At 40.2% G+C, this 23,854-nt stretch overlaps 1 non-coding gene across 1 annotated transcript; it reads right to left on the bottom strand.

Moving 5' to 3' along the window:
• Positions 1-6,693: 6,693 nt before the first annotated feature.
• Positions 6,694-6,800, bottom strand: LOC127133397 (small nucleolar RNA R71). The gene has a single exon (XR_007807376.1). It is a non-coding gene; the product is annotated as a small nucleolar RNA R71 (small nucleolar RNA).
• Positions 6,801-23,854: the final 17,054 nt, after the last annotated feature.

Genomic DNA, 23,854 nt, shown 5'->3' with positions numbered 1-23,854 from the left:
ACTGGCGTAAACGCTTAGCAGCCCAAGCTAAAGCATAACATGTCTTCTCAAGCATTGAGTACCGAGACTCACAGTCGGTGAACTTCTTACTCAAGTAGTATATTTCATATTCTTTCTTTCCTGATTCATCTTGCTGACCAAGGACACAACCCATGGAATCATCAAGCACAATCAAGTACATAATCAATGGTCTTCCTTCAACAGGCGGGGACAAAATCGGAGGCTCGGACAAATACTCTTTGATGGAGTCAAAGGCCTTTTGGCAATCCTCGGTCCAATCATGACGCTAATCTTTCTGGAGGAGCTTGATTATAGGCGCACATGTGGCAGTCATATGGGATATAAATCTCGAAATGTAATTCAAGCGGCCAAGAAAACCTCAGACTTGCTTCTCAATTTTGGGCGCATGCATCTCTTGTATTGCTTTGATCTTGGCAGGATTAACTTCAATACCCCTCTCGCTGACAATAAAGCCCAATAACTTGCCGGAACAGACTCCAAATGTACACTTGTTCGGATTCAAGCGGAGTTTGTACTTCCTCAAACGCTGGAAAAGCTTCAACAAGTGTCCTACATGTTCAACTTCCATTTTCGACTTTGCAATCATATCATCGACATACACCTCGATCTCCTTGTGCATCATGTCATGAAACAAGGTAGTCATAGCACGTTGATACGTGGCTCCGGCGTTCTTCAAACTGAAGGGCATCACTCGATAACAGAATGTTCCCCGAGGTGTGATGAATGTTGTCTTCTCCATATCCTCGGGTGCCATTTTAATATGATTATAACCGGAAAATCCGTCCATAAATGAAAAGACACTAAATTTAGCCGTATTGTCTACCAACATATCAATGTGTGGTAGAGGAAAATCATCTTTTGGACTAGCTTTATTCAAATCACGGTAATCCACGCACATTCGTACTTTTCCGTCTTTCTTAGGTTCATGCACAATATTGGCCACCCATTGAGGATATGTAGAAGTCACCAGAAACCCCGCATCAATTTGCTTTTGAACTTCTTCTTTAATCTTCACTGCCATATCAGGATGAGTTCTTCTGAGCTTTTGCTTCACAGGCACACACTCAGGCTTCAAAGGCAAGAAATGTTGTACGATATCAGTATCTAGACCAGGCATGTCTTCATACGACCAGGCAAAGACGTAGACATATTCTCCTAGCAATTCTATCAACCCCTTCTTAACAAAATCTTCAAGGAGTACCCCAATCTTCACTTCACGAATGCAATCTTCAGACCCCAAGTTGTCTGTTTCCAGATTCTCAAGATGTGGCTGAATGATCTTCTTCTCGTACTCAAGCAGACGAGTAATCTCATCAGGAATCTCTTCAAGATCATCTTCTTCTGCCTCAAATACAGGGAACTCAAATTTGGGAGATGGTGTTGGATCATTATGTTCAATGAGTTTGATTAACCTGCATAATGATTTTGAGTATAAAAGAGATTTCAGAATTCAAACAAGGCAAATCATTATGTAGATGAAAAGATTGATTTTATTCTCTTTTTTAGGGTTTTATGGTGATCACCAATTTCATGCGAAAAGCAAAAATGAAAAATAATTTGAAAAACAAACCTTTAACATTCGATTATTGAATGAATATCATTGTATTAATCAATTATGCCAACAATGTCTTCACTTCTCCTTTTGGCATGGGAGAAGGGTTTTTAAACAAGAATGAACATATTACGTTGACTTATGGATAACTGTTGGAACATCAACAACGACCCAATTATTGCAGATCCCGCCATGTATGACAAAGTTGTCGAGGTCCTCCTCTTCATCTTCTTCAATGATGGCAGCAGCTTCTTGATCTCCAACGGTGTGGATGAAACCTCCACTCTGGAACAACCCAAGATCATTAGAAACACCAGAATAATACCCTATACCAGCCCGAGATTTATTATCTTCCATCTTTATCATTTTCCCCAAACCATTAGTTGCGCCATGCTCGATGGCCAACTTCGCATCATTGTAGGAGACAAATGAAGAAAGTCTTTTCCTAGAAGGCTCAGCAATGGATAAGGCTTGGAATGGAGTTCCAACCTCATCCTCAACATCAATGTAGGAAAAGGAAGATAAATGGCTGACCAAGAGAGACTTCTCTCCCCCCTATCACCACCAACTTCTTATTCTTGATGAACTTCAACTTTTGGTGTAGGGTGGATGTCACGGCACCTGCCTCGTGAATCCGTGGTCTACCAAGTAAACAACTGTATGACAGATGTATGTCCATAACTTGGAAAGTGATCTGGAAATCACTAGGTCCAATCTTGATCGGGATGTCTAATTCACCGATCACATTCTTGCGCGATCCATCAAAAGCTTTTACTACCACTCCACTCTGCCTCATGGGAAGCCCCTGATATGACAATTTGGCAAGAGTGGACTTTGGCAATACATTAAGTGATGACTCTGTGTCCACCAACACATTGGAAAAGGCATCGTCTTTACAGTTCATAGAGATATGTAAGGCCAAATTGTGGTCTTTTCCCTCCTCGGGAAGATCATCATCACAAAAGCTCAAATTGTTGCAAGCAGTTATATTTGCAACAATGCTATCAAACTGTTCAATCGTGACATCATGAGCCACATATGCCACGTCCAACACCCTTTATAATGCTTCACGGTGTGGCTCTGAATTCATCAACAAAGATAGGACATATATCTTTGATGGAGTTTGAAGCAACTGCTCCACAACGTTGTATTCGCTCCTTTTGATGAGCCTCAGCATCTCATCGCCATCCTCTCTCAATATGCCAGACTGGCAAACTAGGATAAGAGCTTTATCAACTTTGACAACAACAGGGTCAACACCCTTCACAACAGGAACAAAATGATTCGAAGAAGAAGTCCCCACGGGACCAACAGGACTAGCAACATCTCTCTTCACGACGTCTTCATGGGATTTCGGCTGAGCCGAGAAAACACGACCACTATGGGTCACTCCATTAACGTCGGATATGCTTACAACAGAGGTTGAGGGCAACGACATCTCCTTCCCATCTTCCAGCATAACAGCATTGTAACGGTACGGGACCGCTTTATCTGACACATACGGGACAGGGCCCGCTGGCTTAATCACAAGAGTTGGCACCACCTTCTTTTTGCTGCCATCATACTTGATGACAACAGGATCAGGAATATTGAACACGGGAGTGATAACATCAACTTCATCCTCATTACGATTTTGAAGTATCTCAATTATCCCTTGGTCTAACATCTCTTGGATGTCCCTTCTTACTTTGTGGCATCCTCTTTCATTGACAGTGCACACATGACACCTATCATGATCGTGCTCATAGTGACTGTGCTCACACAACAGACTATGCATTTCTACCAGGGACTGCCTTATGTCATTCACATAAAGGACCTTATATTTTCCAGGGCAACCCTGGACCATATTGACAGCTTCCTTCCCATGCTCGGGCAATGGGTTCTTCTTGACATTCGGGCCTACATCCTCAAAGAATAGTATCCCACTCCTCACAAGGTCTTGCACCTTGGTCTTCAACGGAAAGCAGTTCTCCACGTCATGTCCGGGAGCACCGGAATGATACACACAATGAAGTTCAGGCTTGTACCACCACTGAGGATTGGCTGGCACAACAGGAGGATCACGTGGAGTTATCAACTTCCTATCAATCAAGGAAGGGTAAAGCTCAGCGTAGGTCATAGGAATCAGGTCAAGAGTCACCCTCTTCCTCTCATAATTGCAGGTGCTGTTGTTGTTATTGTTGAGAGGCTGGTAAGCCTATTGTTGTTGACGAGATTGTTGTTGTGGTTGTTGAGCTTCTCTGAAAGCAGGTGCTATATGAGCCACCTGGTGTTGGTTGACGACGGGTCGCACTTCCTTCCTACTCACAGAGAGCCTTCTCTTATTATGGGAAGAAACATCATGAGTCTCCCCTTCCTTCTTCCTGGCAAATCCTCCATACTTCTTTGCCGAATTATCATCACGGGACAGACGTCCTTCACAGACTCCCTCTTCTAGCCTCATCCCTATATTTACCATTTCGGTAAAGTCTGAGGGAGCACTAGTAATCATGCGCTCATAATAGAAAGAGCTCAAAGTCTTCAGAAAGATCTTTGTCATCTCCTTCTCCTCCAAGGGTGGCACTACCTGAGCTGCCAATTCTCTCCACCTCTGGGCGTATTCCTTGAAGGTTTCTTAATCTTTTTGGGACATCGCCCTCAACTGATCTCTGTCCGGAGCCATGTCCATGTTGTATTTATACTGTTTCACAAAAGCCTCTCCTAGATCATTGAAAGTGCGGATGCTTTCACTTTCTAGCCCCATATACCAACGGAGCGCAGCACCTGTCAGGCTATCTTGGAAATAGTGAATCAGTAGTTGATCATTATCTGTCTGGGTCGATGATCGCACCGAATTACACCATGTTTTTGACTCGGATTTCGCATGTTTATTAGGACTTTATTATCATTTTGTTTGTATTATGTTCTATTTTCTCTTGTTTTAAGATATTTAGCACTTTCGGACTTTTTTGGAAGAAACGAAGCAAAAAGACCTAAAATTAGGGTTTTTCGGCGAAATCACACATGGCGTTGTACATGGCGGCCGCTATAGGGGAAGCCATGAGTCACCAGCCCTCAACTATGAGGTAACCGCCATGTTCCTATGATCCACCCCATTTACACACATGGCGGACTCCATGAAGGGATGACGGGAGCCACCTTTGGAAATCACGTTCCCACTAAGTCCCACTAAGGAGAAGTTGGAGGGCACCATGGTCTTTATAATCTGCTGAAAATCTCTATAAATAGCTCATTCCATTTTGTTTTCTAGCATCCAACTTAGTTTTACAGCACTAAGCACATAATTATCATTTGTAATAGCGATAATCCGTCACATCAGGGGGTTATCGCACCTTTGTGAGATTGAGTTGGGTCACTTCGAGTTGCTGTCATCTTTAACTTCAGGAGTCGGAGGTTTATTTTTGTACCAGAATCGAAGCCTCCGTTTGGAGCAGATTCTTATTTATCGCTTTATTTATTTATTTCCCGCATCGCTTTTATTTTATTTATTTCCCGCATCGCTTTTATTTTATTTATTTCCCGCAGTCGCTTTTATTTTATTTATTTCCCGCATCCCTTTTACTTTATTTATTTTCCGCACTCGCTTTACTTTATTTATTTTCCGCACTCGCTTTACTTTATTTATTTTCCGCACTCGCTTTACGTTATTTATTTTCCGCACTCGCTTTACTTTATTTATTTTCCGCACTCGCTTTACTTTATTTATTTTTCGCACTCGCTTTATTTTATTTACTTTCCGCACTCGCTTTACTTTATTTATTTTACGCACTTTACTCGCTCTCTACGCCTCACATTCTAAAACAAACTTTTCATCATGATTAACACCGTTGTGTTCGTTTGTGTTACCATGTCTGGCTAAATTTTTTAAAGGTTAGAATGTAAGGATCGCGGTTAAAGTAATGTTTCATATACTGAAATTTGTAGAAATACTTTAAAGGCTGTTTTGATTTTTAACTTGAGTTTTCTAAAACAAACTTGGTTAGTTTTAATTATTCGAGGAGTGCGAAAGCACCCTGACTTAGTAACTAGGAATCTTTATCACTTTAAGGAAACACTATTTTTGAAACTGTTTTCGGACGCGTTGATAGGTTTAAAATCAGAAAACTCCTTGGGTAAACTTTCCAAATCAAAATCACTTTTCAACTAAGTTTACGAGTCTCATTTCTTAAAAATAGGTTTACTACTTTAGCATTCTGCGCACCTTTTATAAGTGACAATAAAAGGCCTTAATTTAAGGGTAAACTCGGTTCTGATTACGCGAAAGCGACAGTTCCTGTTAAATGGATTCTTTTCAAGAGTAGAAAATATTGCCTCATAAGTTGTTCTATTTAGACAATCGAAACATCGCTTAACTGACGTGAATTACATTCAACCTGTCTTTACCCGCATTTATTATTTACCGTTATTTTGCAAACCCAATATCTCTTTTATACCGCCTTAGATAAACACCGTAACGATAGTAATCGATAGATTGATGATTGGTCTCTGTGGGATCGATATCCTTTTATATTACTTTGACGTTATTCGTGCACTTGCGAATCCCGACGATCAAATTTTTGGCGCCGTTGCCGGGGACCAACTTCGTCAAATTTCGTACCCTGTTGTTACACCGTATAGACTAAGGCATTATTAGTCGGTAAATGCGAAGAACCCGTAGTACCGGAAATTTAGTAGATCCTTTAGCGGAACCCGAACGTTATACTCGTACACGCCTCTTACTCATCTGAATTAAGAAAGCTATGGCCGAGAATCGCGATAGGAGACCTCTTAAGGAATTCGCCTAACCTCTGATGAGGAACCTAGTTCGAGTATAGTAAACCCCCTTATACCTGCTAACAATTTCGAACTAAAACCGTCTTTGTTGCAATTAGTGCGATAGAACCAATACGCGGGTCTCGCTACCGAGAACCCGACTCAATATTTAAAAGTTTTTATCCAACTAGCTGACACCTTTAAATCTAACGGCACTTCACCCGATGCGATCCGTTTAAGATTATTTCCTTTCTCCCTCAGGGATAGAGCACGTTCATGGCTAGATTCACTTCCAGCTAATTCAATAACTACCTGGGAAGACCTTAGGAGAGTATTCCTTGCTAGATATTTCCCCTAGTAAGACTGTTGTTCTTCGAAACCAAATAACTAGATTTGCTCAAAACCAAGGAGAATCGCTTTTTGAAGCTTCGGAGAGATATAAAGAGCTATTAAGAGTCTGCCCACACCATGGCCTAGAATAATGGCTGATCGTTCATACCTTCTACAATGGACTCCATTATAACACCAAGATGAGCATCGACGCTGCCGCAGGTGGTGCGCTGATGAACAAACCTTATCCAGAAGCTTGTGACCTAATTGAGGATATGGTCCAAAACCATTATCAATGGGGAACTGAACGAGCATCAATAGAGAAAAAGGAGACCCAAGGTGGAATACATGAGGTAAGCTCTCTAGACGTGATGCAGGCGAAAATGGACGCTTTAGCCCTTAGGATCGAACATATGTCTACAAACACTAACACCGTAGCAGTAGTCCACACAGAGTGCGAACTCTGTGGATCTAAAGGACACGAATCGGCGGAGTGTAACCTTTTGAACGAACTAAATACCGACCAAGTGAATTACGCCCAAGGTAACCCATTTTCAAACACTTACAACCCTGGATGGAAGAATCATCCGAATTTCCCCTATAAAAACCAGAACCCTGTCCAAAATAATGCACCTCAGAGACCGCAAGGTTATCAAGCCCAAATACCAAACCAACCTATGCAAGTTGTGCCCCAGAAGTCTAACCTTGAGAAGATCATGGAAAGCTTTATATCGGGCCAGACTCAACAGAATAAAGAATTCCTAAACTGAAACATTCACGTAAATGAACTTATAACGCAATTAGGAACCAAGGTTGATAAGATAATCACTCATAACAAGATGCTTGAAACCCAGATCTCACAGGTAGCACAAAAACAAGCCCCACAAACTACACCTGGAGGCCAATTTCCTGGACAACCTCAACCAAACCCTCGAGGGTAAGCTAACGCTATCTCGTTACAAAGTGGGACCGCTTACGAAGGGCCTCATAACCCAGCAATGAGCGAGTCCAGAACTTCTATACCTACCAACCAAGAAGAGGAATCGGCGGAATCCGAGAAACATACCAACCAAGAAGGTGAAGCCAAGGATAAAACTTACAAACCACCACCCCCGTATAAACCACCAATCCGATATCCGCAAAGACTTAAACAAACCAAAGTCAACAACCAATATAAAAAATTTATAAAAGTGATAGAAAAGCTTCATGTAGAGATTCCTTTTACCGAAGCTATCACCCAAATTCCGTCTTACGCCAAATTTCTCAAAGACATATTGACTAACAAGCGTAGGCTCGACGATCCCAAACCCTTAGAATGCAACTTTATTTCCGAGGATAAACTTGCTAAGAAGGAGAAAGACCCTGGTAGTTTTTCTATACCTTGCATTTTAGGGAGTCATGTGATCGACAAAGCTTTCCTAGACTTAGGGGCCAGTGTAAGTTTAATGCCCTTAGCTGTATGTAAGAGGTTAAACCTAGGAGAATTGCAACCAACTAAGATGTCCCTACAATTAGCCGATAGGTCTGTTAAGTATCCTATAGGCATTTTAGAAGACATCCCAGTTAGGATTGGTCAACTTTATATCCCAACAGACTTTGTGGTCATGGATATCAAAGAAGACGAAGATATCCCTATCCTTTTAGGTAGACCATTCTTATCAACAGTCGGAGCTATAATAGATGTCAAAAGAGGGAAATTAACCTTCTAAGTAGGGGACGAAAAGATCGAGTTCATTCTTTCGAAATTCCTAATGGCACCAATTCTAGGAGACACATGTTATGTGATCGATATCATAGATGAGTGCATAAGAGAATTTGATCAGGGAGAACCTAAGATCGAACCATTTTCAAACCCGAATGAAAAGGATGACGAGTTAGAGGAAACGAAACCTCGCACTAACGAATGTTTGGATCTTACTCCAGACCCTTCACCTAATTCTCAAAAACCAGCCCAAGAACTTAAGGAACTACCCAAGAACCTAAGATATGAGTTCTTGGATGAAGAAATGAACCGCCCAATAATAGTTCGTGCCACCTTAAACCAAGACGAGAAAAATCGACTCTTGAATGTTTTAAGAAGGTACCCCTCTGCCTTAGGGTACAACATCTCTGATTTAAAAGGTATTAGCCCATCCGTGTGTATGCACAGGATCTCACTAGAGGAAGATTCGAAACCTTCCAGAGAACATCAGAGAAGAATCAACCCTGTGATGAGCAAGGTAGTAAAGAAGGAAGTACTTAAACCACTGGAAGCTGGTATAATCTATCAAATCTCTGATAGTAAGTGGGTAAGTCCTGTACATGTGGTACCCAAGAAGGGAGGCATCACAGTCGTGCAGAACGAAAAGGGATAGCATGTCGCTAAACGCATAGAAGGCGGATGGCGTATGTGCATAGATTATAGGAAGCTCAATAAGGCAACTAGGAAAGACCATTTCCCCCTTCCATTCATAGATCAAATGCTTGAGCGTCTTGCCAGGCACTCTTACTTTTGTTATCTTGATGGATATTCTGGATTTTTCCAAATACCCATTCACCCCGAGGATCAAGAGAAAATAACCTTTACCTGTCCCTACGAAACGTATGCTTACAGACGAATGCCGTTTGGACTCTGTAATGCACCAGCTACTTTCCAACGTTGTATGATATCAATCTTCGTAGATTATCTCAACGGAATCATGGAAGTATTTATGGACGACTTCTCGGTGTATGGATTAAACTTTGAAGACTGCCTTATCAACCTTGAGAAAATCCTAGAGAGATGCGTAGAAGTTAACCTAGTGTTAAACTGGGAGAATTGCCACTTTATGGTCAAAGAAGGCATAGTGTTAGGACATATAATATCTGAAAGAGGCATTGAGGTCGATAAAGCAAAAATAGAAGTTATAGAAAACCTTAAACCTCCTAAGACAGTTGGAGAAGTCTGTAGTTTCCTTGGACACGCCGGTTTCTGCCGACGCTTTATAAAAGACTTCTCTAAAATAACAAAACCCCTGACCGGCCTTCTGATGAAAGACATTGAATTCATTTTCGATGAGAAATACATCGAGGCCTTTAACCGTTTAAAACAAGCATTAATTTCAGCACCCATTCTACAAACCTCAGATTGGACTAAACCCTTTGAAATAATGTGCGATGCTAGCGATTTCGCTATAGGAGCTGTTTTAGGGCAAAGAAAAGATAAGAAACTACACGTAATATATTACGCTAGTAGAACCCTAGATGCCGCTCAATTAAATTATACAACAACAGAGAAGGAACTCCTAGCTGTAGTTTTCGTGATCGATAAATTTAGGTCTTATCTTGTAGGATCTAAGATTATAGTCTATACAGACCATGCAGCTATCTGTTACCTTTTGAGAAAAAAGGATGCAAAACCTAGATTACTCAGGTGGATCCTTTTGCTACAAGAAATCGACTTAGACATTAGAGACAAAAAAGGAACAGAAAACATAGTTGCTGACCATCTTTCTAGACTAGAGCATTTAAAGCCAGATCATTTACCTATAAATGATTACTTCACCTATGACAGACTAGTAGCTAAGATAGATACCGCTCCCCTTGAACCTGATAGAGACAACCTTGGGACGATTTCAGAAATTAGCAAAGTACCATGGTACGCTGATTTTGTGAACTATCTAGCCGCTGATATCATACCACCTGACCTCAACTATCAACAGAAGAAGAAGTTCTTTAAAGATATAAGACACTTCTATTAGGAAGAACCACTCCTTTTCAAAAGAGGAACTGATAACATATTTCTACGTTGCATCCCGGAAGAAGAAGTCAGAAACATCATAGAGCATTGTCATTCTTCACCCTATGGTGGACATTCGAGCACGTCCAAGACATACACTAAGATCCTTCAAGCTGGTCTTTATTGGCCGACATTATGGCGTGATGTCCATGCTTATATTGCCCGATGTGACCGATGCCAGCACGCTGGAAACATCTCAAGGCGTGACGAAATGCCTTTGAAGAACATCCAAGAAGTAGAGTTATTTGGCGTTTGGGGTATTGATTTCATGGGACCTTTTCCATCTTCATTGGGAAACAAGTACATTTTGGTAGCCGTTGACTATGTGTCCAAGTGGATAGAAGTTATATCCGCACCCACCAACGACACAAGAGTAGTCATCAAGATGTTCAAGAACAACATCTTTCCCAGATTTGGAGTTCCACGACTTGTCATAATCGATGGTGGATCACATTTTATATCCAGAATATTTAATAAACTCCTAAGGAAATATGAAGTGAAACACAGAGTAGCAACACCATATCACCCCCAGACTAATGGTCAAGTGGAAGTATCCAACAGAGAGATTAAGCAGATCTTGGAGAAAACTGTATCAATATCTAGAAAAGATTGGTCTGAAAAGCTAACAGAGGCACTGTGGGCTTACAGAACTGCTTACAAGACCCCCATTGGAACTACATTGTACCAGTTGGTCTATGGGAAGTCATGCCACTTACCTTTTGAACTCAAGCACAAGGCATATTGAGCCATCAAGACCCTAAATTTGGATTACCTAGCATCTGGAAAGAAGCGAATCCTTGATATTCACAAATTGGAGGAACTTCGCCAGAATGCTTACGAGAATGTCGTTATATACAAGGAGAGAACCAAAGCTTGGCACGACAAGAGGATCGTGACAAAGGAATTTAATATAGGAGACGCTGTTCTTCTCTTCAATTCGAGATTACGTCTTTTTCCAGGTAAGCTATGTTCGAGATGGACAGGCCCCTTTGAGGTGCCCAAAATCCTGAAATCTGGAGCAGTTGAAATCCGGAACAACTCCTGTAATCCATTCGTGGTAAATGAACAAAGATTGATGCAATACCAAGGAGGTGACATACCCACAGAATGTCATGACCAAACTCTGACCGACCCTCCTGTTCCTACCTCTAACATATAAAGTTCGAATCGTCAAGCTAACGACGTTAAACAAGCGTTGCATGGGAGGCAACCCATGACTTCTTCTCCTTTACTTTTACTCTTTTTAATTTATATTTTTATTTATTTTATATATATGTATATCTATGTGGAGACTAACAGTTATAATATTTGTGATTTCAGGTGTCCTCTATTTCTAAACTAACTTTTCAGGAATGGAAAATATCGACACTATGCCAGTAATATTTCGTGACCCAGTTCAAGAGCAGCGTTACACCATGCTTTCACAGCGCCCGATGCTGCCTACTAGATATCCCGACTCGAGCTGCATGGAGGCATTAGGCTTTGAGCCTAGTGTCAGGCACTTGTGCAATCAGTTACAGTGGGATGAATATACAGATGCTATGCACGTGACTTACAGGAACCTGACTTTGGAGTTCCTGAGCTCGCTTACCTACAAGCCTTATGTTGGTCACGCCAGTGATGGAGGATACATTAACCTCAGATTGTTTGGGGCAGAATACACCTTCAACCACAAGCGTTTCAGTGACTTGCTTGGTTTCCAGACTGCCTATGATGCTTCGTCCGAGCTTCCCATGAGCTACTTTCTGAGCCGAGACGTCGAGAAGTTTTGGAGCGATATCACGAGAGCCTATACCTTAATGCTTGCTCTGCTGCGAGCCCCATACATGTTGGAAGCACGGTGACTCACATAGCCTTAGCCCTGGGACTCGATAGGAGACTATCTCACCTGACGCCTTATTGCAGTTACACCTTGATAGATGTTGATTTCTATCTGGACCATGGTCTGATGAGGAGATCTTCTTTCCATTCGGATCAATACAGGCTGTTAATTGAGGGTGAGACCATTCACTACTTCACTTTACCTGACCCTCAGGTGACTTGTGTTATTAATCAGGCCAACTGGGCCTACGCCATAGAAGGGAAGGGAGAAACAGTAGATGTGCCGAAGATTGCACCGATCAGAATCAAAGTTCGTACCAACAATCCTAATCTCCAGACTCCGAGCATACAGTCCGAATTGGTTAAGCTTCACATGGAGATAGCCGAGCTTCCCCAGGAGCTTGTTGACGTTGCCATGCAGGTCGAGGTAGCAGTTGCCTCACACGACACTGAGACTGATATGCTGCATGATGAGATCGCCGATCTCCGACGCCAAATCACAGAGCTTCGAGGCTACGAGATCGAGGAGACTCCACTATATCCCGAGCATTGATGTCATCATGGACCGAGAAATACCGTTTGAATTTCCCTATTTTCCCGTTACTTATTATTCATGCCTATTTTTATCTTTATTTTTTCCTAAGATCTCTGGACTCGTGAATTATTATTGACTCTTCACATATATATATATATATATATATATATATATATATATTATATATATATATATATATATATATATATATATATATATATATATATATATATATATATATATATATATATATATATATATATATATATGCATTATATTAATTATTATGTTTTTTATGTCCATTATTTTATTTTGTTTTGTTTTGTTTTACTTTACTATTTTATTTTGTTTTATCTTATTTTGTTTTGTTTTATTTAATTTTGTTTTACTCTATTTTGTTTTATTTTATTTTATTTTATTTTATTTTATCAAGCTTAAAATCAAAAATAAAAAATACAGCATTCGTGGATACCTATATACACCCCCCATTACAAAAATGATGACGAGAGGATTAAGGCCCAAGAAGCAAACAACACAGCCGACCCAAACCAAACCCGAAGACATGGCGGGCGCCATAAGCTCCATGGCGGGCGCCATGACGTAACGGTCGGATTTACTTTTTCCACTATTTATACCTTCTTCAACCTCTCCAAACATATTCTCTTCTTCTCCAAACTCCACCAAATTCATAAAAATTTCCAAGTTTCTCATTTTCACTACAAACCAACAATTCTCCAATTTCACTTCTCCAACTCTCCACCAAAAATCCATTAAATTCAATTTTCTCTTTTCTTTTCTATAAATACCTATTTTTCTCTACAACCACCATTAATGGCCGGAATGGAGTTTAACAACATCACTCTTCATGGAGGAAAGTCCGGTGAGCGACAAAATAAGATTTTGCAAAGATTGCAAACTCGGGAGATCCTCGCTACCAGGTATGTCAACAAAGACTGTTTGTACACTCTAGGCACATATCATAGTGTTTTCCACATGCTAGATAATTTAGGATTATACGACATTTTTGCTAGTAAAGCGCCCACCTACGATAGGCTCACTAGGGAATTCTTAAGTTCCTTAATTTACACTGTCCATCCTGGCACTGCTAGCACGGTAGGTACCGTTTATTTTAGAATGTTTAATGTAGAATACGAGTACACTACCGATGCTTTAGCGGGTTTGCTCGGAATGCCTTATGGTGATGGTGTTATTTGTGAGACGCCCATAGATACTGAATGGGCACTCGAGGCATTTACTTTTTGGAACCGATTACCTAATATGAATGTCACTTCCTTTGAAGGAATTTTGACTTCTAATATCCATAACCCGGCCATACGTATTTTTAGATACCTTTTGGCATGTACTATATTTAGCCGGGAAAATTCTAACAAAGTAAATTCCCGAGAATTGCTATTTTTACAGGGTTGCCTCACTAGTCGCAGGATCAATCTTGTTCCTTTCATGTTGGCACATATGTCTGCCATCCTTAAGAAAGGAGGAACCATCTCTTTCGGTGGTTTGATTACCTCCATTGCTAGAGCGTTGAATCTACACGCTGAGTTAGCCACCTTAGAACCACTCCCTCACCGCACCATTAACTTAAAGTTTTTGAAAGATATGAAATTATGCAAGGTGCAGCGAGAAGGTGGTTTCTACCTCATGATACATGGTGCAGCTGTAGCCAGTGTTGTCCTACCTTGCTCTCAGCGTACGGATGTACGACATGCGAGGAACTGGACATACGATCTTGATGCTCCACCCTTTACCAGTCCTTTGCCACCTAACGTTCCTATGGACGATGGGCAGGGGACCGATGATGAGTATGACCGGCGCGACCAGTCACCAGCTCATGATATTCCTACTGCATCACCTGCACACATCACACCTTCTTCCTCTAACCCTTTTGCAGGTACCACTCCCGGTTTCTACATCACCGAGGAGATGTGGCGCGAGCACCTGGCTCGTGAGGAAAGGCGTGACACCCTCTTGAACAACATAAACCAATAACTGTCAGATAATATGAGTTTTATGGTAGCTTCCCAGCAGCGTGGTGAGCGAGCACATCGGACTGTCACTGAGTCTTTGCTTGCGATCACTAATGAGGAGCAACGCATGTGACAGTCTAATGAGCGTCACTTCGCTCTCATCGAGGCCACCCAAGGATCTCTCATAGGTCGCTCTCAGCAGCTGCAGGAAGGACTTAGTACTCGAACCAGACGTCGTCGGCCCAAGCATCCTGACCAGGGCGGTGACGGTGACGGTACCGGTGCTCACCCCTAGCTCTCTCTCTCTCTCTCTCTCTCTCTCTCTCTCTCTCTCTCTCTCTCTCTCTCTCTTCCAGGTTACTCCTACCTTATCTCATATCGAAACATTGAGGACAATGTTCGATTTAAGTGTGGGAGGAGATCTTATCGCTTTTCATCTTTCCTTTATTGCTTTTTATCGCTTTCCTTTACTTTTAGTATGTTTTGTTTATTTTTAGTTGCTTGTTTTTCCTTTCAATAAAATAACATGTGCCTGACGAGTCATCTGTGTAAGTGTACCCTTATTTTCCCCATTTCTTTAACCTTACCAAAAAATTTTAGCCAAGAAACCAATACATCTTGAACATTCAGGCTATAAGACAAGTTTGTAATAGGATGTAAAAGACTTGGGAAAACTTTTTCTAAAAATCGGTATTGTCTTAACACCTTAGGCTTCATGATTATAAAAGTCGATCCCGATACCCCATATGCTGTAGCCCCAGTTTTTGTTCCAAATAAGTCCTTAAGTAGTTTATCCTAGCAGTCAGCTCCGACTTAAGCATGCTCTACGTAGGGGACCGATGAAAATAAGTGAATGATCACAAAAAATCCTGCTTTGTTCCCAAATCACATGAAAATCCGGGCTAGGTGACTCTCACACGGTCATTTAACCCAGCAAAATAAAAACATATGCGGAACATGCAGGAGAAAAAAATAAAAAAATAAAAAATAATAATAAGCCTATTTGTTTGTTGGTTCAGAGGTATCTGGTGCTGAACTTGGTAGGGTGGATTACGATCCAATCCCCAGAACTGCAAATTGGGTTGAATAAAGGGGTTACGCCAACTTATGTACCGGAGCCCCATGCTTAGAAAAATAAAATAATAAGCCTATTTGCTTGTTGGTTCAGAGGTATCTGGTGTTGAACATGGTAGGGTGGATTACGATCCAATCCCCCGCGACTGCAAATTAGGTTGAATAAAAGGGTTACACCAACTTATGTACCAGAGCCACATGCTTAAGATCATAATCACTAACCGGTCACTTTACTATGAGTATGTACGGATAACGAGCTTAATTTGATTGCACTTGAATGAAAAGGACTTTAAGAAAACAAAAAGAAGGCTTAGGTATGGTGGGGTAATGTGGATTGATTTGTATAGGAACGAAGCCTACGACCGCAATTGCGGGATGTGTCACTACAATACCCTTAGTTCGATTCGTTAGTACCTATCGATACATCCCTTGAACGAACTTTTAAGTCTTTTTGCCTCGAATAAACTCTAGTTGGTACTGATTTTCTTGCATAAACTATAAAGAGTTTTGCTTGAGGACAAACAAAGGTTTAAGTGTGGGAGAATTTGATCGCACCGAATTACACCATGTTTTTGACTCGGATTTCGCATGTTTATTAGGACTTTATTATCATTTTGTTTGTATTATGTTTTATTTTCTCTTGTTTTCAGATATTTATCACTTTCGGACTCTTTTGGAAGAAACGAAGCAAAAAGACCTAAAATTAGGGTTTTTCGGCGAAATTACACACATGGCGTTGCACATGGCAGCCGCTATAGGGGAAGCCATGAGTCACCAACCCTCAAGTAGGAGGTAACCGCCACGTTCCCATGATCCACCCCATTTACACACATGGCGGGCGCCATGAAGGGATGACGGGCGCCACCTTTGGAAATAACGTTCCCACTAAGTCCCACTAAGGAGAAGTTGGAGGGCACCATGGTCTTTACAAACTGCTGAAAATCTCTATAAATAGCTCATTCCATTTCGTTTTCTAGCATCCAACTTAGTTTTACAACACTAAGCATATAATTATCATTTGTAATAGCGATAATCCGTCACATCGGGGGGTTATCGCCCCTTTGTGAGATTGAGTTGGGTCACTTCGAGTTGCTGTCGTCTTTAGCTTCAGGAGTCGGGGGTTTATTTTTGTACCAGAATCGAAGCCTCCGTTTGGAGCAGGTTCTTATTTATCACTTTATTTATTTATTTCCCGCATCCCTTTTATTTTATTTATTTCCCGCATCGCTTTTATTTTATTTATTTCCCGCACTCGCTTTTATTTTATTTATTTCCCGCATCGCTTTTACTTTATTTATTTTCCGCACTCGCTTTATTTTATTTACTTTCCGCACTCGCTTTACTTTATTTATTTTACGCACTTTACTCGCTCTCTACGCCTCACATTCTAAAACAAACTTTTCATCATGATTAACACCGTTGTGTTCGTTTGTGTTACCATGTCTGGCTAAATCTTTTAAAGGTTAGAATGTAAGGATCGCGGTTAAAGTAATGTTTCACATATTGAAATCTGTAGAAATACTTTAAAGGTTGTTTTGACTTTTAACTTGAGTTTTCTAAAACAAACTTGGTTAGTTTTAATTATTCGAGGAGTGCGAAAGCACCCTGGCTTAGTAACTAGGAATCTTTATCACTTTAAGGAAAAACTATTTTTGAAACTGTTTTCGGACGCGTTGATAGGTTTAAAATCAGGAAACTCCTTGGGTAAACTTTCCAAATCAAAATCACTTTTCAACTAAGTTTACGAGTCTCATTTCTTAAAAATAGGTTTACTACTTTAGCATTCTGTGCACCTTTTATAAGTGACAATAAAAGACCTTAATTTAAGGGTAAACTCGGTTCTGATTACGCGAAAGCGACAATTCCTGTTAAATGGATTCTTTTCAAGAGTAGAAAATATTGCCTCATAAGTAGTTTTATTTAGACAATCGAAACATCACTTAACTGACGTGAATTACATTCAACCTGTCTTTACCCGCATTTATTATTTACCGTTATTTTGCAAACCCAATATCTCTTTTATACCGCCTTAGATAAACACCGTAATGATAGTAATCGATAGATTGACGATTGGTCTTTGTGGGATCGATATTCTTTTATATTACTTTGATGTTATTCGTGCACTTGCGAATCCCGACGATCAGTCGACATCTTGCGGGCATACATCACAAGATGACTGAGTGGACATGAGTTTCCCTTATACTTCTCAAAGTCAGGCACTTTGAATTTGACTGGGATTTTCACATTGGGCACTAAGCACAATTCAACAGCACTCTTCCCAAATAGATCTTTGCCTCTCAGCGTTTTCAGTTCCTTGCGCAACTCAAGGAATTGGTCCTTCATCTCATCCATCTTCTCATAAACGTCCGGGCCTTCAGATGGCTCTGAGTGATAGATGGTGTCTTCTACACGCGACAAAGTATGCACAACGGGAGGTGGCACAGACAGGACCGGGCTAGATGCCGGCATGGAAGCAAAGGTGGGAGCGCAACCCTCTGGCACAAAATTAGGTGGCATTCCCCAAGGGAATCCAGCAGGCAGATGCGGAGCGAAGTGGGTGGTGGCAGCAGGCACAGTAGAGGTAACCACTTAAGAGATGACAGTCCTCGTAGGAGGAGTTGCAGGAGTTGGAAAAGCTTGGCTCTGAGCAGTAAGAACTCACGCCATCATGGCAGGCAGTCGGGCAATATCCTCCTTCAAATCTCTGTTCTCTTGCTCAAGGTGTTCCATGATCTTTGGACGATTGGCTTGTCTTCAAAATAAATGAAGAGAAAAGAGTTAGACCACTGTATCGAGAGCTCGGAACCAAAACCTGCTTATGCATATGATGCATGCAATGCTCGTTCATATGATTTGTTTTTAATCGGAGGAACTTTATAAAGATCTATTTGCAAATGTTTTGGAAATACTTAACTTTTTAAGACATATGTGGAATGCTCATAGCAATATAATATTTGGAAACTTTTTACACCAAAGAAGTAGTACAGTCTCGGTAACCAAATACAATACAAGAGAAAAGGAGAATAAACATCCTATGGAGCCCTAGAAGCAGTCGTCCAAAGCCTTCGAGATCGGAAGATACGTCGCACGAAGTCTCTTCACCTCTCTCTCATAAGCTGCTTCCATGTCGGCCTTCTCCTTGGCGAGCTGGTCATATCTCTTCTTCCAAAACCTAGATGAGTGAGGCAGGAGAGAAGTAACCACATCATCGGGCTCATCAATAACCTGATGCTCTAGAAACTCGATCATTGTATCCTTATCCTTGAGCTGCTGAAGAAGCTCCTCACGCTCACGAATCCAAGCACGCGAACAGTCTTCATCTCTCAACTCCTTTACTCCTTGATTAGGGAGGGTTGAAGGCCCAACCATAACCATAGGGGTAGGTCTCAGATACTCATACGACATGCGGTACTCGAGGGCTCTCTTCCTTACCCAAGAGGTGTAAGGCTCCAAAGCAACACAGTTCTTCGGACTAAGCTCATTCCTCCCTTTCCTATGAACCTTGCGCCAGACACGGACCATCCTATTCTTCAGGTTTTGGGGATCTTTACCCTCTTGAGAGAATAAGCCTTCCAACGAAATGTTGTTAGGTTTATCCTTTAAGGAGAACCCAAGCCGACGGTGAGCCAAAACAGGGTTGTAGTTAATTCCCCCACATGTACCAAGAAGAGGTACATTGGAGAACTCACTACAAGAATCGATAATCTTAACGCCATCATAAACACGATTATACCAAGAGATATCATCATTAGTGAGAGACATAAGTCTCGTGGACCACCGTAGACATCCATTGTTCTCCTTGAAGGCAAGCGTCTGAGGTAAGTGCGAAATAAACCACTTGTACAACAGAGGCAGACAACATACAATGGAACCACCACCCTTCATATTCCTCATATGCAAAGAGAAATAAATGTCACCCAACAAAGTCGGAACGGGATTAAGAGAAGAGAAAATCCTAATAGCATTCACATCCACAAAGTTGTCGATGTTGGGGAATAACACTAGCCCATAGATGAGAAGTGCAAATATGGCTTCAAAAGCTTCCTTACTCATGGCTTTCCCAAAAAAGGTAGCTTTGGCAATCAGAAAATCAGACAGGAGACCTTGAATTCCACCTTTGGTAGTCATATTGGCAACAATGTCAGATACCTCCACATGAAGCATGTCAGCAATCTCTTGAGAAGACGGAATCTTCTCCAAACCACTGAACGACAATTGGTCAAGAATAGGTATACTCACATGATAAGCGTACTCCTCCAATGTAGGCAAAAGCTGGAAATCCGGAAAAATGAAACACCGATACAGAGGATCGTAGAACTGCACCAACACACTCATCAGACCCTCATCCACCTTGGTAGAAAGAATAGCTAGAAGCTTCCCATGACGAGCTTTGAACTCCAAGGGCTCTAATACATAAGATGTCAGATGCCTTAACTTTTTCAAGTCGGGTTGTCTGAAACTGTACTTCTTCATATTCCTTCTTTGCTTATCCATGTCTGAAAATTTGCAAATAGACCTTTTAAGTTCCTTGTAAAATCTTTATTGTTTATGACATGAATGTGAATGAATGCATGGATGCATGGATGCAACAAACACACTCAAGGATCAAGCAAGTCACACCATACAAAGGTCACGGGATAGCTCAAGTCATCGTCAATATCAATCATCCATTTTGGTGGATTATGGTTTACACCTTATCAACACCCAAGTTCCATTGATTTTGAGGATATACGAGAACGGATCGACCGCGAATCACGGGTTTGTTGTGAGTCACGAGCATGGAGTCTCGGTTAAGAACCACCCAACGGGAGTGTACTATGGTTAAACCTGACAATCATGTTCTAAAAAAGGTTCCTATGGTCATCATCCCATCTTTCGGATATTATCGGATAAAACGACTACTCGTCCTCCAAAAATATTCTCAAGAGGGACTCTTATGAGTGTAGCATCGCATAACAATCGCCTCAAGTCTTACACTTGAATGACCTTCGCACTACGTCCTAAAAATAGGCCAAGATGGGCCAGGTATCTAAGGTCCTTGGCTTCTAAGGTTCCTATTGGAAAGAGTAATGCCTAACCACGACTACTCGTGTGACATTATTGATCCCAATAAGACCTCCACCAAGTGAATGGACTTGCAAGTTAACTTGTTAAGGAATAACTCCACACAAGTCAACAAGACTATGCCATTCTCCTATCATAAGTGCACTCGAGTTCGGGTATAGAACTCATCTCACAAGAAACCACCAAGCATACAATCAATTAATATGTCAAGCAATTCATACATTACAAACAATACATTCATCCCAAATTTGCACAAAAAATATGTCACAAATAAATATAAACATACAATACATACAAGCAAAAAGTAGGCTAAACCCACTAGAGATAGAATGTCCCCAGCAGAGTCGCCATTTTTCTATAGCGGGGTTTTCTTTACCATTAGGTTTATTGACTAAACCAACAGTCAACATACAATTCGAGTCGCCACCGCACTTTTATTTGTCCATAGGAAAGGCTAAAAAGCGAACAAAAGCCAAGTAAGAAGTTTTTCAAATCAAAAACTAATAAAAAGTCAGAGATCTAGGTAAGGGGGTTGGTTATGAAATGGGAAGATTTTACGCACCCAAAACATCCTTAGTACTCTAAAAGGGAACCCTTTTTACAAATATGTGTTATAGGTTGGTATGTGTGAAAAGATTTGTGCAAAAGATTGGAGGAATGAGAAAAGAATAGATTATATTTACAAATTTTGTTGTTTGAATGGATGAACCCATTGCCTACGTACCATCACAAAGGAGGATCAAAACCTCGTAGTTCGGGGTAGAAATCTCAAAGATTGGTGAATTGGTTTTAATCAAAAGCCTTAAGGTCTTTTGTTATCAACGGGAGAAAACTCAACCTAAACCAACAATCCACCATGTGAGGAAGGCTTCAACATGCTAGTGAGGGGTTAACCCTATAATAAGCATGGAAGGCTTACAATCCAACACTAAGGATGAAGTGAGATTTACATCAACCACTATGATAACTCAAACCTATGACTAATGTTTTGAAAAGGTTTTAACAAGTGGCCATTGGAACCACAAAACAACTTGAAATGGGTTATATTTACAAGTTAAAGTTATTTACAAAATGAAGTCAAAGTTGGATTAGAGTTTATTTACAATGAGTGTTTATGAAAATGGTTTTGAAAAGTCAAAGGCCTAAGGCCTAGGTTTCTAATTTTGAAATAAAGTCAAAGTTTTGAAAATGATTTTTGGCTTGGTTAGAGTGGGGGGAGAAAGAAGGGCTATTCCTAAAGCATATGAAGATAAGAGGGGAAAGATAACCCTTGGAGTTCCTTTTCTTGGAGTCATAGAGATGACTCAAGATGCTCATTTCCTTTGGATTTAGCACACAAACAAGCAATCAATAATTTGAATTCAAGCTCCTAGGATCTCCACTTGGCTTGGCTCTTAACTTGACTACTCATGACAATGGTCCTCTTTTCACAATCTCAAGGTGGGATCCCTATCACACAAAAGCAAAGATCAAAAAGCTCACAACACAATAAAGGGAATGGACAAAGAATAAGTTTGAGGAGAAGTCCTTTGAGGTCAACTTTGAGTTTTAGCATTCTAAAGGCATGAGACCTAGTTGCTCTTCAACAAAATTTTGCATTCTAAAGGCATGAGGCCTAGTTGCTCTTGAACTCCTTTAAGCATGGGTAAATCCTAATTCTAAGTCCTTTCTCCTTTTTGCATTTTGGTTCACATCAAAACAAACACAAACACAACAAAATAGCAATATATTTATATACAATAATGGGCTCAAATGAGCAAATGAAAAATGACATAAACATAAAATATGTGCTCAAGTGAGCAAAGATGAAAATCAAGGTGAATAATGAGCAAGAAATAAATGACATTAAAAGTAAATGACAAGAATTTAAAAGCTCAAATTAAAGTTAGTAGTTAGTATAGTTATGTTAGCTTGTCATAAGACAATGTAGCGCTATGTTAAGCAATCGTAAGTGGACTAATATAGTAGTCACACCTATCTGAGGCCGGTCAATAAGAATATAGGCAAAGAACACAAGTTAGAGATCATGACTAGTAAGCCAAGCTCCATAAACTTGCTATGCCAAACAAAAAGGGGAAGGGCCTTGTATTGACTTTTGATTATTTGCTTGACCAATAAGTAACCTATCTTTGACACAAAATAACTCACTTGATCATGGATCAAGTTGAGTTTGGTTTGGATCAAAGAAGATTAAACTTCTATTTGTCAAGACCAACCTCAAGACTTTAACTCATTGGCCGTTGAGGGAAAGAAAGGGATGAAGATGAAAGGGAGGGGGTAAGAAGTCAACAACCAATTCCAATTGATCAAGGGATAACTCATCCTTGATCAAATTCATTCATCTTTCTAGGTGATGATCCTTAAGGATTTTCAAACCACAAGATCCAATGAATTTGATCAAAGTTGAATCAATTCAACCTCAATCAACACCAAACAGAAGAGAAATGAAGATAACAAGTCAAGAAGTCAACAATATTTTTTTGGTATTTTTTGAATTAAAATAAAATACAAATAAAAAATAAACAAATAAAGTTGAACCTCAAATTCAATTCAAAATAACTTCAATGAGTCCAATTAAATTCTCATAGGTTCAACATAGTCAAACAAACTTTGACTAATTTTCTCACAAATTTTTGAAATCAGAAAGTAATTAAAATCAATTAAAAACAACCAAAAATAGCATAATATGAATTAAAATCTCAAATAATCTCAAAACAAATAAAAAATTGTTGAGACTATTTTTCATTGACTTATCATGATCCATAGATACTATGAAAATATTTTTGTATTTTTTAAAAGTCAGAAAGTATTTTAAAATGAATTAAAACCATTAAAAACCAAGTAATTCATAAAAAATATCAAATGAAGTCACAAAAATAATTAAAAATCATAATATGAAACTAGATTTTTCAAGAATTTTTTTGGAATTGGTCTCATATTTTTTCTGACTTCAAATGAATTTT

Source organism: Lathyrus oleraceus, chromosome 3 (assembly GCF_024323335.1).
Source record: "Lathyrus oleraceus cultivar Zhongwan6 chromosome 3, CAAS_Psat_ZW6_1.0, whole genome shotgun sequence".
In the NCBI taxonomy this organism is placed as follows: Eukaryota; Viridiplantae; Streptophyta; class Magnoliopsida; order Fabales; family Fabaceae; genus Lathyrus; species Lathyrus oleraceus.
The sequence above is the reverse complement of the archived record's forward strand: the minus strand, read 5'-3'. Positions and strand labels throughout refer to the sequence as shown.